General features: G+C 32.3%; 1 protein-coding gene and 1 long non-coding RNA gene across 5 annotated transcripts in view; one reads left to right on the forward strand and one right to left on the reverse strand.

Moving 5' to 3' along the window:
- Window positions 1-1948, reverse strand: part of LOC132749194 (src substrate cortactin-like) — a 32881-nt gene extending 30933 nt beyond the window's left edge. For all 4 annotated transcript variants that reach the window (XM_060738912.1, XM_060738911.1, XM_060738910.1 and 1 more), the window contains exon 1: window positions 1805-1948. The gene's annotated coding sequence lies outside the window, so the exon portion shown is untranslated. The remainder of the gene's footprint in view (window positions 1-1804) is intronic.
- Window positions 1949-6150: 4202 nt separating this feature from the next.
- LOC132749195 (uncharacterized) lies at window positions 6151-14792 on the forward strand. Its single transcript, XR_009628383.1, has 4 exons — window positions 6151-8164; window positions 12953-13754; window positions 14132-14310; window positions 14633-14792. It is a non-coding gene; the product is annotated as an uncharacterized LOC132749195 (long non-coding RNA).
- The last annotated feature ends 706 nt before the right edge of the window (window positions 14793-15498 follow it).

The following is a 15498-nucleotide window of genomic DNA, read 5'->3' on the forward strand; positions in this document are numbered from 1 at the left end:
ATACATTACATTTAAAAAAAAATCACTTTTATAAGGATTCTCAAATAAACTGATACATTTGTGTATATGTTAAACTACTTTCTTCTTACATAGAACCACAGTGAGTGAACTTTAATTAAAGCGATATAAGACTTTCCAGGTGGAATGCTTAACACACATAATGATGCATATGCCACTTTTATTAGACAATTTCTTTTGTTTGTTGTAATAAAATTTTGCCAGCTTTACAGTAACTACATCTCACACAGAACTGGATTAGGTCATATTAGCCTATAGAAATTACACTTGCAAACACATTCACAGAAAGCTGCCTTTTTTCTGAATAACTTACTGAAAAATGTCATCAACATCAATGTAATACAAATTTTCTGCCGTAATAGTAAAGTTTTTTTAAACAGAACACAGCTTATTTTCGCTGTTTAATAATAATAATAAAAGTATTGGTGTTGCGAAAATATGTGACAATTGAATTTTTTCTGTTTTCAGCAAAATATTCACAAGTTGTTGCCAATTTTTTCTGTTTTCTGCAAAATATTCACAAGTTGTTGTGCATATAATTTTTTGGAAGTAAATACTTTTTAAATAGTTTACCATTCATTGTGTTTTCCACTGACGATTAAGTCAAGCAGCATGAAACAAAAAAAAATCATAATTTGCAATCCCGACAATTTAGGGCAAATTTTGGGTTGGTAAATAACCAATTTATCAAGTTTAAGACATTGTCTGTGGCTAATTGGTGGATATTTGATGGCTATCATAATGTTGGACAATATCTTTAAAGTACTTATACAAATTTACATCTAACATGTATTTAATCACCTCGGGCAATAGTAATCAACACGAGACTGATAAAAAGTTGACACTTGATTAAATCCACCCCACTGGTGTTAATTGTGTCTCACCTTACTGCATTCTTTAACAATTTTTACACTTCATACAATGTTGGAAGTAAAAGATAATCAGTATTAATCACCAATTTTTGTAGCCAAAATGCAAAAGTAATCACCAATCTTATAAAATTATCACAAATGGCATCCATGGCCACCTACAGCGTGAGCCCTGCATGAGGACAAATGCGGGGACTTGGTTAGAATCCTCATTTAAAGACACAAAATAACATATGCATTTTCGACTTTCATATAATTTTGAAAAGTGCCATACGGCTAGACAATACAGTGTGTCCTGGCTAGTCGTATGTGACTCACATACGGCTAGAACTTTTGGCTAGCCTTTCGGGACTGTACAGCTAGCCACTTCCAATAAGTATTCTAATTGTAAAAAAATACCCAAAAATGAAGAGTTGAAACGCTTTTCACCAAATCAGCTAAGAATAGTAAAAAAATATAATTTGCAATTCATTTCTGAGTAGATTTCTTATTGTCTATTGCATATCGTTTAATACTTTAAACGCTGCTGTATGTAAGAAATTTGATTTTATGCTTTTAGGCTTTTTGACCTCAGTGCAGTTCCTTTTAAATAAGTATTTCATCATTGCATTTATTTATTCAAAAAAAAAAATGCAGTACAGCTAGCCTCTGGTCTTTGTCTTTGTGGTAATTGTTAAATTTTTTTACAAACTGTATCAACTGTTTTTAAAATGTCTCACTGTTCCTATTTGTCCACACTTACAAAGGAACAGGTCTGTAGTTTCTTCCGTGATATCCGAGTACTGGTATACATAGAAGCACGAAAACAATCTGAGACACTTTTACGATTCATTACAATATGTCAGGTAGATTTACTTTGATAAATAAACTAGATATTTCTTAAAGTTATAATTTTAGTAATACGATAAAAGACCTACCTAAAACAATCTTATTGGAAAAATTATCTAAAAACTTCCTCAATCTCCTACTCACTTCCTACTTCCGGTTTGAGGATAGGTTAAAGTCCGTGAGCCGTATTCAACCCGTACCGTTCAGGAAAAAAAACCGTACCACACCGGGTAAATCAGTATAATTTTATGCACTACATACATGTATTTATTTTATTTTTATGTGGTACCTCATTAATGTCGATACAAGGAAATTACACCAAATTAAACGAAAGAGACATCAGAGCCCCCATTATATACGTACTTGATGAAGCAAAGAAAGACAAAACAATAAGAAAGAAAATCAATCAAAATATAAATATATTTCTGTATCAGTACAAAGAATACCCTCAAATGTCGAACATTTTCGCATGTTATTATGCTTTATAATGAAAGTAAATCAGAAATTATCAAAAGAAATCCTTATGCCGCGAAGAAACAAATTGTAACAGTATGAAAGCGTCGTAGGCTAAACAAGATAGTAACAATGTACTTCAAGCCCAAAGATGAGACAGCTTTTGAAATTAAATTGTTAGAGTTATGAAACATTTCGTGCATGATGTCATGATGCATGACGACGATGACATTACCTTAAATCTCAACTAAATTCATACTCACACCTGATAAACAACACAGCTACCTCTTCATGATATATGTAGGGTCATTAACCATTGTCATTCCATTATAAGCCATTGTTGAAGACATGAATGAATTTGTGAGTTCTTAGTTTCTCTGTATCACAGTAATGTATTCAAAAGATCAAATTTTCTTAGGATGACATATATAAATTATCATTCAAATATTCTCAATTTTAAGTAAACTTTTTCGAAAAGTTTCAAGATATTTTAAAGTGATCTCAGGAAACAGTTTAAGGGTCGGCCGGACAGTCTGAGAGCAAATTTTCCCTTTTCCTTTTCCCTTCTATAAGCGTGTTTCGACGGCTCCCCCCCCCCCTTTTGAGGCCTCAAACAGTGAAAAATGCCCTATTTAGGCCCTAAACACTGTTTTCCGTTTGAGAAATGTTGTTAAAAAAAGTGACCACTTTTTCGGCGCCGTCCCCCATCCAAATATATCATCAGGGGGTTGCCAGAAGGGGGGTGTGCCCCCTTCTGTTTGGGGGGTTTGAAGGGACGGAGTCCCACTCATCGCCAAGATAATCTTGGACATGTGACAGGCTAAAAATGGCCTCAGGTCGATCTTAGGGTAACTAGTAACCGACGCTGAAAAGCCTTTTACTCTATCTCAATTCATTGAGAAGTTGTCGCACTTTGAAATCAGTTTTGATGGAAAAAAACAATGCAAAATAGTGATTTTTGGCAATTTTGAGACGTCCCCCCGTTGCCATGGTAACAGGAAATTTACCATTGAGCATGCTGTTACAGAGGCTATGGTGTAGTCAACATTTGCGCCAAGTTTCATTAGTATTGAAGCATTTTTCATAGTTTCATAGCAGTTTGAACTTGTTACAGGAGGTTTTCAATGAAAACGGCCATTTTTTGCAATATGTTCATGGGGTAAAAGGTTAATTAAAAAAAAATAAAAAATGTCAAAAAACAACGATTTTTCACCAAATTCCGGTGTTAGGGCATGTGTTAACATGGGAAATCTAGTTTTTGTGTAATTCCAAGGGTTTTCATCATTTTTTGTTAAGCAGAGTAAAACATTTTTCAAAGAAAATTCTGAAACTAAAGCGGAGATAACTCTTGAAATAAACATCCTAGACTAAAGTTACCCCGTGCTTCACTTCTGTGTTGTTATATTTGGGGTCCATAATACGCTGCTTTTCATTGAATGGCACAATAGTGTCACATTGAAGTTTCCATGATAACCACCGCATGAACGCATCTGCGGATGTTTCAAAATTCAAATTTTCCCCATTGCCGTGTTTAAATGTTCAATTCTGCTTCAGCCGGTGCTAAGGGGCGTGGACGGTAAATTGCTTTTTTCCAGTACCGTACAGGCTCAATCAAACCGAGTCTGCAACTTTTTCAAAGTAAAAAAAAAGACCGTGTTGTTTGTGCCGTAAAGAGGCTGTAAAAAGTCAACCCATACATTCAGTCAGAGATCGTTGAAGATCGTTCAGCACGACATTATTGTTGTGTTTGTTACACTTTTAGTTTTTACTTTTCGTGTTTTTTTTTTCTAGTTGGGTGGTTTGAGTTCCGCTCAATTTAAAGCCGGTGCTAGAGGGCGTAAGGATTTCGCTCTTTTTCATTATCTCTCATGAACAGACTCAATCACTTTTTTCCAGAAATTTATTTATACATCACAACAGCAGGTGTCAACTGCAGCCGTAAAACGTTGTCCCGTACATCACTTCAGTGTTGTTATATTTTTCTGGTCCTTCGGGATCATTTAGTTCAGCATTTCTAATTAAATGTTGATGCTAGGGGAGTTGGGATGTTGCACTTTTTTATTGACTCAAACAAACCGAGTTTGCAATTTTCATGTAATTTTGCTGTTTTAATGCTTCCGAGGGGTGACTTTTTTTTCCAGATGATTTACCTAACATAAATTAGAGATAATTCGTGTCTTTAGAGCACTTTTGTTTTCATTTCCAATCTACCACATTAACTCGACTATATTTTATCAGCTGATCATTCAATCTAGTTCAAGTACCACTGATTATTTTCTATTTTTATACAATGATTCAATGCATTTACAAGTATAAAAAAATAGCAAATTTGTGTCACTATATCTATTGATTTCGACAATGTCATGTGGTTATCATGTGATATATCTATTTACCGACATAAATATCCACATATGCAAAGAAAAAAGTGAGGCTATCGGATAGATACAGTGATAGAGGTTTGTGTGTATAGTTTAAGAGATAGGCCTCAAATTTTGTTAAAAGAATAAGTCTCAGTTTAAGTAAAATGTCTATAGATTTTGGAAATCCATTTCTTAAAAAAAACAACCTCTTTTACAATCACAGGAAATCCAAGATGGTTCCACATTTTAAGAAATCACTCTGTATTTAAAGATGTTTTCTGAGTGAATAGTTTATATTTCATATTGTTTTATTGCTGCAAATAATAGTTGTATATCACTTTACAGGAGCTAAATATTTCTAAACATTTTATGTTTTAAGGAAAAATAAGACCGACAAAAATATGCTAAAATCAAAAAACGTTTTTGTTTTTAAAACCAATTTTAAATCTCACAGAAATTGTTTTTTTATGTGAAGTATCTGGAAACAAAGTGATCCCTCAGAAGCATTAATCACAACAAAATTACATGAAAATTGCAGTCTGTGCACGAGGGATAATGAATAAGTGCAACATCCCTCACGCCCCCTAGCACCGGCTTGAGCGGTATTCAATTTTCAACATTTAATAGTGCCGGCATCAATAATCCCGAAGGACCACATATAACAACACTGATATTTATCATGATGCGTAGTATTGTATAGAATAAGTTGATTAATATTTGCAATAAGAATAAACTTTTTGCCATGGAATTTGGTGGGGTAGGTATTATGACTGAGTTTGAAAAATAAAGATTTACATGAAAACAAAATTATTTGCATTGTTTACATTATTTTACTTTTCTGCCAAATATATACATTAAAGTTTGATTAATGTATGTTTTATGAAAATAATATTTATGCTGAATGTGTTTTTTTCTAAAATGAAACACAACACAAATTAGGCTAAACATATGATTCTTTTACAATTACGGTGAAATCTAAATGCTCCAACCTGACCCACATGGGCCAAGCTGAGAAACTACCATTTTATTCTTTATAAGGAGAAAGTGTTGTTCCTGTCACTGCTAAGTGTATTCATTTTGAGGACAATTATAGAATATTGAAAGAAAAATTCTGATCAGGTACATGAAAAAAATGCCTGTGTCTCCCTTTAATCAATGTGAAACAAATGACTCATAAACTTAAATTGTGACTAAAATTTTAGTCGCAATTTTTACTGCTGATTTATGTTTAAGCAATTTGAAGCTGACGCACATACTGTATCGGCAATCTACAGACCCGTGGTTCGAGTCCAGGCTGCGGCGTGCCGATTTTTTTTTTCATGTGATTTTTCTGTATGTATACGAGTATATGAATATAAAGTGAAGGAAATTAAAAAAAAACAAGATTGCATTCGTGAAAAATGCTATGCCACCCCATTAAGTACTGCACATTCTTCTAACGTATCTGTTACTACCAGATAACAATTCATTCTGGTAACTGATTGCCTTCAAAACAATAAAACGTGTAGCAATAGTCGTTCGAATTCTATTTATGGTCAAGAGGCGAATACAAAGATCTGGGGAAATGGTAATTCATCGGAAGCATTCATAAAAACAAAATTACATGAAAATTGCCAGGATTTTGATATTTGGCCCTCTTCCAGACAGGCGCTACATAGTTTTGTCCCTTGTTTTTTTCTTTCAGCTTTCAGGGTGGCATGCACTTTGGATTCAAGATTTCAACTTTTGACAACGGAACAAAACTAGAATTTGAATAATAAATAGTAATTAAAAAATACTTGAATGAGCAATCTTAAATCATGAATTCTTGAAATGGCGGGCTACCACTTGGGAAACAGATTTTGATATTCTAGGAAATGTCATTTAAATCGTATTTTAGCATAAAACAAAAAGAAAATTAGTTTGTTTGTTGTGTAAGATATAGAGGATATTTGTTTTTTGTTTGTGTTTTTTAATGAAATTTTATTGCACCGAGTGAGCTTTAAAAACAGTATTCAAGAAATATGAATTCAAAATCATGAAATATAACTTGTCATGAAATCTTTGTACTCTGGAGAGGATTTTACTCTTTTCATGTGTTTCTCAAACGGGTCTGCAGCTAAGGTCTTCATGCAGGGATCACACACCGCTTTTCATGGAATGGCACGGAATTAAGTGTCATATATTGAAGGCAGGACATTACTTTTAACATTTGAAAGATCAAACTATAAATAGTCAAATCACGCAAAAACAATGTAAAAACATTAACATTGTAAGCTGTAAGAAATAAACAAAATTGCATCAATTTGGATATTTACGAAATACTAGGGTGCCGCCATTTTGAATTTTTATCGTATTGAAAACAGGTGCGCGTGACGTAATTACCCCACTTCCGATTTCCCTTTCACGTACAAAAAATAGAAGCGGTAATTTTATATCGTACAAGAAAAAAATGGCGAAAAATAATGTTGGTCTTCTTCCGTACAATTTTGAGCCAGAATATGATTCTTCAGAGCTTCTTAAAATCTGGGACATAAATTATCTTATGTCCCAGATAAAATCCAAAATCAAATTAGTGCTCGCCATTTTTTTAAGCCAATCACCGACGAGGATTTTTCAAATTTTCAGGTTTCAAATCTTAATAGAACAGATTTTATATAAACTGGACGTTTTATATTATAAAACGCAAGTGGTCGGAGCACTAAGCCGGTTAGATTGCATATTAGATGTTAATTCTTCGTAAATAAGAAAGCTACAGTCGCTTCGCAAGCTCCGCTCCTTTTTAGCTTTCTTATTTAAGAAGAACACCCAATATGCACTCTAACCTATACTTAATGAGCAAACATTGCAACGAAATGAATTGTTTTAAAGAGTTTTTAATCATTGCGAGAAAAACGCTTGCAAAGTCACGCGAGTTTTTATGTCTTAGTTCTCCTAAAGCTGGAAGTGTGGAAATAAATTGAAAAAAAGATCAATTTTTTTTTTTGGACAGGCCTTCTCAGTTTCCACACGATACAGTAAACATGTACTGTTTTCCCCAAAATCTATATTTAGAATAAATGAACTGTGTAAACTCAGGAGTCAGGTCAGCGAGTAAACACATGTAGATTTACGTCAGTTCTATGTTACTGCATTTTTGGAGGTTCACATCTGCGGATATTTCTAAATTCAAAATTTCACCATTTCATGTTTAATTTTGAATTCTGCTTAAGCCGGTGTTAGGGGGCGTGGACGGTAGTTTGCACTTGACAGTACCGTCCATGAACAGGCTCAATCAAACCAAGTCTGCAACATTTTCAATTGTGTTGTGTTGGACTCTCTTTAGGGATTCTTATTTTCTCTATTTTAAATAAAAGTTAAGGTAAGTGCATCTTTTATTATTTATGCTTGATCTATTAATTTTTGTTCATTATTTTTTCCCTGATATGTTGAATAATCATCGTATTTTTTTTTACCTGTAACAATTAAATAAATGGGACAATGACACTTGAACTGGTTTATAAATCAGAAAACATGGCACGCATCTAGGTCAGGTCATGACAGACAATTTTTTCCTACATTGTTTATTGCACTCGATAAATGTATTTGTCATGGTCTTTATAGAAATTTATTGTTAATTTTTAAAGACAATTGATTAGATTACAAAATAGATTAAAGGTACTCCACTGAGGTACGGCCGAATGTCACAAAAAAAAGTAAAATTTCACGAACCGATATTTTTTTGTTACCTGCGAGTTAGGGACATTCAAACAGAATCAGTGATACATTGATATGTGTTCTTTGGATTGGCAAGTCGTTTGAAATACATATTTTCTCCAATTTTGTGGGAAAAGCGTTTAAACACCTTTCAGTTTGCAAATCTGAATAAAAACAACGGTCACGTGATGATTCTCGGGATGACTAAAAAGCGAAACGGAGAATTTTTTGTGTATCGGCAGCAACGAAAGTGCGAAACCGGAATATACCAACAATCCATAAATTTAAAAGCAAATAATGGGTTTGTTTGTTAAATTTCTTGTTGTTCACATATGTTCTTGTGAGAAAAAAGCAATTTCAATATATTTAAAGCATTACATTGTTGTAATCATGTTTTTTTCTCCATTACAATGATGAATTTAGCTAAACGTACGGAGTTCGAAACTGACATACACAAATTTTACAAATATTCTATGTTAATTTGAGAGCTTTCGTGTAATTATTTAATATTATGTATTAACTTTGTAATGGTTAAAATATCATGATATCTAGGCTAAGAAAATTTACTTTGTCAATCAGTGTAATGGGTCCTATTTCAAAGGTCACTTTGGTTTATCTGACACCCGTTCAGGAAAAAAACTTCGTAATACCTTTTATACAACGAACATGAATTTGAGTATTGTAAGAATAAAAAACCACACGCACGCACAGAATGTTATTCCAGAATTTTCTCTTTAACTCTGATCAAAGCACTGAAAGCACTGGCTAAATAGAGAATGAATCCGGCCTCATTATAGGACATTTAGGCTTCAACTTTATTAGATAATATTTCTAAAGTATGTCTAGTGCACATAATTAAAATTCTTTAAGAAAAAAATCGATCTCCTTTGCTAGATAGATCTGAAATTTAATATTTATCATTTTACATACATACTTGCATATTTATCCGCATTGGATGTAAACTTTGTTGATGAAAAGATTACTATGTTTTGATCTAGACATTCAAAACTATAGGTAATTGATACCTGTTTCATGCACATGGTAAACATTATCAAGAAGGTCGGAAAAGAGTTACAATCTGGCTCTATTAATATTATTATTATCATTATTGATTTAGCAGATATCCTGATAATTTTTTTCTTATTGGAAGGCCTCCGTACTAGTGATGGGTCAATTGAGCTGTGCTTTAATGTTACCAATATATTGAAAGCTTCCCGGTGGAAAAGAAATCGAGAGCGTTATAAGAGTAAAAAAGGAAAACTGGAATAAAGACAATCAAGGCGACGGCAACGTTCACATGACGCAGCCCCCGACATAGTCAAGCTTCCACAGCAGGGTTATTGCCGTGACTAGTGAAATAAACTTAAAACTGATTATATAGTTGTTGTTTTTTAAACCCTAACTTTCTTTCAAATTAAACGAAACAAACAAAATCATGATACAGCAGGACAAATGTGAAGGGCAGATAAGTAAAAGTAACTTTAAGAATTCAGTAAGATGTTATTAACCTCACCTCATACAACAACCATTGCTTAAACTATGTTTTATAATACTTCCAACTCCTAGACGGTAAAGGGCAATGCATATATAAACCATTGTTTTTACTCCTTATAGCCTGTTTATCATGGCATACTCATTGTTAATAGTTTTGTAAATGTTTTGATAAAAAAAGTCGGGTTCATTTCCCGACTATTTTGAAAACACGAGTGACTGGTTTCAAAAACTACAATGGCTAAATATTGATCGGATGCATTTCATTGCATAAATAAGTTAGGGAGAGAACGCTGCTTTTCTTTCTTTATAGCACGAAAACCTTTACTTTTCTCTACTTTTGTCTCTTCTTTCTTCCTGTTTTTCATTTTTGTTGTTTATTCTTTTTATTTACCACTTGAAAGCCTGAAATTAATGTTTTCATTGATAATTTAGCTGTGGTCCTGTTTTGCTTGGCCGTGTGGGTGTTGTATTCATTGAATGTTACCATTCCTTTTTGTATTTCTGATCGAAGATTAGGAAATACAAAGCTAACATTCAATCTCTGACACAGCAGTTTCACGACAAAACTAACAACAAACAGTTCTTAAAACACCTGAAAACTACCGATTTAAAAGAAAGAAATATTTTCATTTTGTTATAAGTATCCAACAAAATTACAACGCATTCAAAGTTTAAAAGTAGCTTTGGCTTATAGAATTGTCAATGAATGCACATTCACAAATTACGCGGATGAATATCATTTTAATCAATGAAAATGCTATTTTAAGCGATGTCGAGAGCTTGTTTCACAAATAAATCTAACTGTCGAGTAGTGGAATATATACATGTCGGACTGTTATGGCGAGACGATTTTTGTTAAATTATTTACATCAATGTTAAAGAACAGGTTTATCTTGAAACAAAAAACCTCGAAATTAACCCGAAATGCAGTGAAAAAATCTAAATTTAGTATTACTTGATTTTATTCAGGCATTGTTCGTATATCTTCTCCGTGGTGCAAGGGTAACGCGCTCGTTTAGTGTGTCTGGGGTTCAAATCCAATTCAAGGCAATTATTTTATATAAAGTTTCTTTGTTAAGGAAATAGCCACGATATGCAAGTATAAAGTGTGGCTGTCATAAAAATGAACATAAATGATTTTTGATGCAACTCTAGTCATGCAAAATGTTTCAAACTCTGGTACCAAGCAAGAAGAATTATAGTACATAAAAATAAACTTATACAGGAAAATAATACAGTTGTACAGTGCGAATTATATTGCAAAGATCAGAAAATACCACAGAGCTTGCAGCCTTTTGATTTATCTTGTTTTTCGTATGTATTTCTGGAGATTAAATGGGTGGTTCTCGTAATACTTTAAGATTCATAAGATTGTGTATTAAAAGCCTTTGTAAATTGTTTCGGAAATACTGGATATCGTTTTGAAAATTTTAGAGCTACTTAAGTATTTTAAACACGTGAACGAAAAAATTTCACAGTAACAGGAATTAAAATTAATTCCTAAGTATTTCGATTATAGTGATTATACCGTAATCAAACGTTAAAGGTCTCCTAAGAAATGTTCTTTGGAATTAAAAATTAAGTGTAAGCACTAGAACATAAACCACCAGATTGCTTGCAAAATCTTTATCGGCAGGATAAATTGGTTCACAAAACATGATTTTTCACAGTCAAGATCAAATGAACAGACTGTCATTTTCTTCCTGTTACCGAATGATACGAACAGACTGTCATTTTCTTCCTGTTACCGAAAAAAACACACCAGGAAGATTTCAAGTAGAGGACACGTCACTGACAGAATGTTCTTAATATTTGAATAGAAAAGAATTTGCTAAAGCCAATTTATGAAAGAGAAATCGGGGATGCTACTTATTAAATTATTTGCCTGTAAAAGAGGATTTATTTTACTCGTTTAGATTATTTTCAAAAACAAAAGTCTCAAAAAGCAAAGGTTAGCTGATATTTAGATGTAAACCGCGACATATAAAATTAATTTACCTGTGAAACTGGAGTGAAAATGTGATAGTTTATCCGTTTTTTCTTCAGTGCCTTCAGCACTTTGATCTTATCTGTAGTACTATCGTTTTCACCAAAAAATCATTAAATTCTAAACAAGTTTCTAATAGAATCATAAACATTTATTGTTTCATAGTTTGAAGACTTTTCTGTTGAAAACGTGTCAGAGTTAAATCGAATTCATATACATGCACAGTGCGTAACTGGAGTGCAGGTAATAAATACCAACACTCCAGAGCATGCCCATTGATGTATTCATTCTTTTTTTTTGGGGGGGGGGGTGCTTTTATGGAATAACGATAGAAATGCCACATTCAGAAGCTAGTTCATAGGTTTTTTTCTGGGGTTTCATATTGTTACAATAGGAAACGTGCATTTAATTTTGCCTATGGTATGAATATGATGTAATTGTGTGTGGAACGTGTATGTACGATCCTATCAAGATAGCCTACGAAACGTCACTCATTACATACACAGATGCCCGTTTGTGCCAGAAACAATTTTGCAAAGGGGGCACCTGAGTTCTTTCTCCACCAGTAAAACTGAAGAGTCGCCAAAATGACCTACACAGTTTTGTGTGACGTAACCCCCACTCCATCCCAAATACAAACAATCAAATCAAATGAGACTGTATTTGATTTAAATACGTTATAGATAGCGTTAAATACTTTTATTAGTGTGATTACACTGTGCTCGTTTTAGTATAAATATCACCGATGCATTATGTTTGCCTTAGAATATTGAAATTGAAACTGAAATGTCAATGAAAATAATTGTACATGTATATTATATCTTTCCGTTTTGTCTAGAAAATGACCGCTTCGCTGGCGTTTGATTTTTTCAAGACAACGAAATTGCTACCTTGATTATCTTTTATACAGTTTTTTCTTCGTTATACTCAAGTTATATATAAACATGATAGGTTTAGAGAGTTGAGAAAAAAATCAATAGACTTTTTTACCCCCGTTTACTCTGGTGTTCCAAAAATGTCCGTTGCGTATTTTAGTTATACCCGATGAATTGTGGGTAACTTCTGTACATGTCTGGGAAAACCAACTTTCATTTTTGCATCAAAAGCTAATGTGAATATGCATTTTCTAGCATAATTGTTGCTAGAGGGTTGGTTAAAGTGTAAGTTATTGTTATTTTAGTCATAATATTGTGATTTGTGGGGAACTTTGTATACATTTTTTTTGGACACCAATTTACCCGTCAGACCTCAGTGTAGCCCCTTTAAAGTCCAGGCTGCAATGAAAATATTAAACAAGTGATAAAACAAAACATTTTTGTTAAAATTTTTCTACAATAGACATCACTGGGACAAAAATGTAACTGGACACATAACATATTTTGAAATTTGTTTTCAATGAAATAGCTTGATATACATGTAGATCTACATCAAGTAGATTTATACTGTATAAATTATTTCTGAAAAGTCAATGTAAATTTTAAAGGAAATAGAATCTTTATCATATATGACAAGGCTACTGTACAGTACAGTACTGTAATTATTGACAAATGAATTTCTATTACAATTCAAGGTCCAATTTAGTAAAGAAAATGTTATCCCTGTACTGCATGCTGCTTTTGAAATACATTAAATAGATGTAGTACTGCTATTGAAGATGTCACCATAGATAAATATCAAAATGCATTTATTATTATTATCCTTTTGGTAGTATCTACAATAATCATATATATATCATGAATACCACATACATGTAGCTTATTCTACCAGCAGGGCTTCCATTAAGGTTCCAAACATTGACAGTCAAAGACTGCAAAATATTTGTCATTGAAAGTCACATTATAGGTAAAAAAGGAAAAGCATAACATTTTTAAAGCCAAAATCAAAGAGTAAATGACTCCTAAACTTCCACTAACAGAAGCCCTACTACCAGGGTATTTCTATCATTTATGAGCCAGTACTTTTTTGCTGATGGAATATTTTGTGTTGTAATTTTAGGTCAGCCAACATACATTTAAGATTTTAAAGTTGGTAATGGAGCCATATTCTTCAAGACCACAAGGAAATGTACTGGTAAGTGTTTTGATACTTGTTCTAATGATCAAATGATTTACTATGATTGTAATCATTGTATACATATATAAATAATCATCATGAACTGACTATTCTCAACCCTTTTTATCAAATAACGATAATGATAAATTTCCTGAATTGCAGTTGAAAGCAATGTAACTTATTTGCAATTTAGCATTTTATATATGATGTCAGATAAGATGTTAAAATATTGTTTAAAATTAAATAACTCTGTACTGTACAGTAACAGGAACTAATCTTAAGTTTATATTAAAAATAATGCTGTATTGTTTTATGAAAATGCTGTCATTAATGTATTGAAAATAATATAAAGCTCTTAAAGTACATACAGCATACATTTTGCACATAATTTTCAGAAAACATAGATAGTTCACCTATTTGCTGATGAATATACTAAACTATTGCTGGAAATGAGGCACAATGTGTGACATCTATGCACTATTGAGCACCAGGGTTATGGAGTAAAAAAGACAACCACTTATCAACAGTTACTGTACAGTATAGTATTGGTCAAGATAAAAAACACTTCAATTGGGTAAGCATATATATTTATACAGTTTTCCATATTAAATTCTCTATTTTGTGAAATAAAAATTGAGGTGACTTCACCATAATACATGTACATAATGTAGATTCAGGTTATTTTAGTCATGTTCAAGATGAATGTTACTGCTACATGTACATGATATATAGACTCTGTAATATATTACACAAGAATTTACACAAGACCTTATATGAACCAAATAGCTGTGCAACACTATACAACAATTTACTTGTAGTTCATTTCTGTTGAGACAAATTATTATATATACACTATATTGTTTCATTTATTCTTATTCAGGTTTTTGTTATTTCAGGATGGCATGTGAGAAGTCAATGACTTGTAGAAGACCTATGTTTGAGAGTATACCAAAGTGAATTACAATCTCATAGAATTTATATCTTCATAAGTATACCTGAAAAAGCTGAAAACTGCAGTGGCAGATGCTACAATAGTTTTACTTAATTGTGAAACAAGTTTTTTGCCAAGTTTATGAATCACTTTCTGCTTGCAAAAACTGAAGGGCATATTAGGAGTGAGAACATGGTTGTTGTTACCCTGTTTGGGTCAAAACCCGCTAACTGGGCTTGCAAGACTCTTAGACTACATTTCAAGGACATTAGTGATCTGTCATTTGTGACTTTCCATGTGTTTGCAAGAATCTGTTATTATCATTCTTTTAAATTTAATTTATTGAAACTACTTTTCAATTTAAATATATATTATGTATATAATATGTTATTCATATTATCCAATTTAAAATACAGGGATCAGATATGTTTTTTACACGTCAATATCTGTAACTAAAAAATATAATCAGGAAAATAACTAGTGCAAGATTTTTTTTTTTTTTTTATCTATTTTTGGTTAAAATTTCTAAAAAACACTATGAATTATTTTGAATACAATTATCTTATATGGAATATTTTATAAGATGCCATTTATTCTAAATTAAAATCATACAGTTTTTTTTGGCATAATTTTTGTTACCATGGTAACCAAAAACACACTTATTTCTAATCAGTTCATTAAAGTATTTTTTTTTTTGCATTGGATTTATAATTTATATGCTATCATGTTACAGCTATGTGCTTTAAAGTGGACTAACTTAAAGTTATGATATTCGCCGTAATCATGGAAAAGTTAACTGAAATTCTGAGAATTCAACTCTTACATTTATAT

The sequence above is a fragment of the Ruditapes philippinarum genome, unplaced genomic scaffold (genome assembly GCF_026571515.1).
Source record: "Ruditapes philippinarum isolate M1 unplaced genomic scaffold, ASM2657151v2 ctg181_1_1_1_1, whole genome shotgun sequence".
In the NCBI taxonomy this organism is placed as follows: domain Eukaryota; kingdom Metazoa; phylum Mollusca; class Bivalvia; order Venerida; family Veneridae; genus Ruditapes; species Ruditapes philippinarum.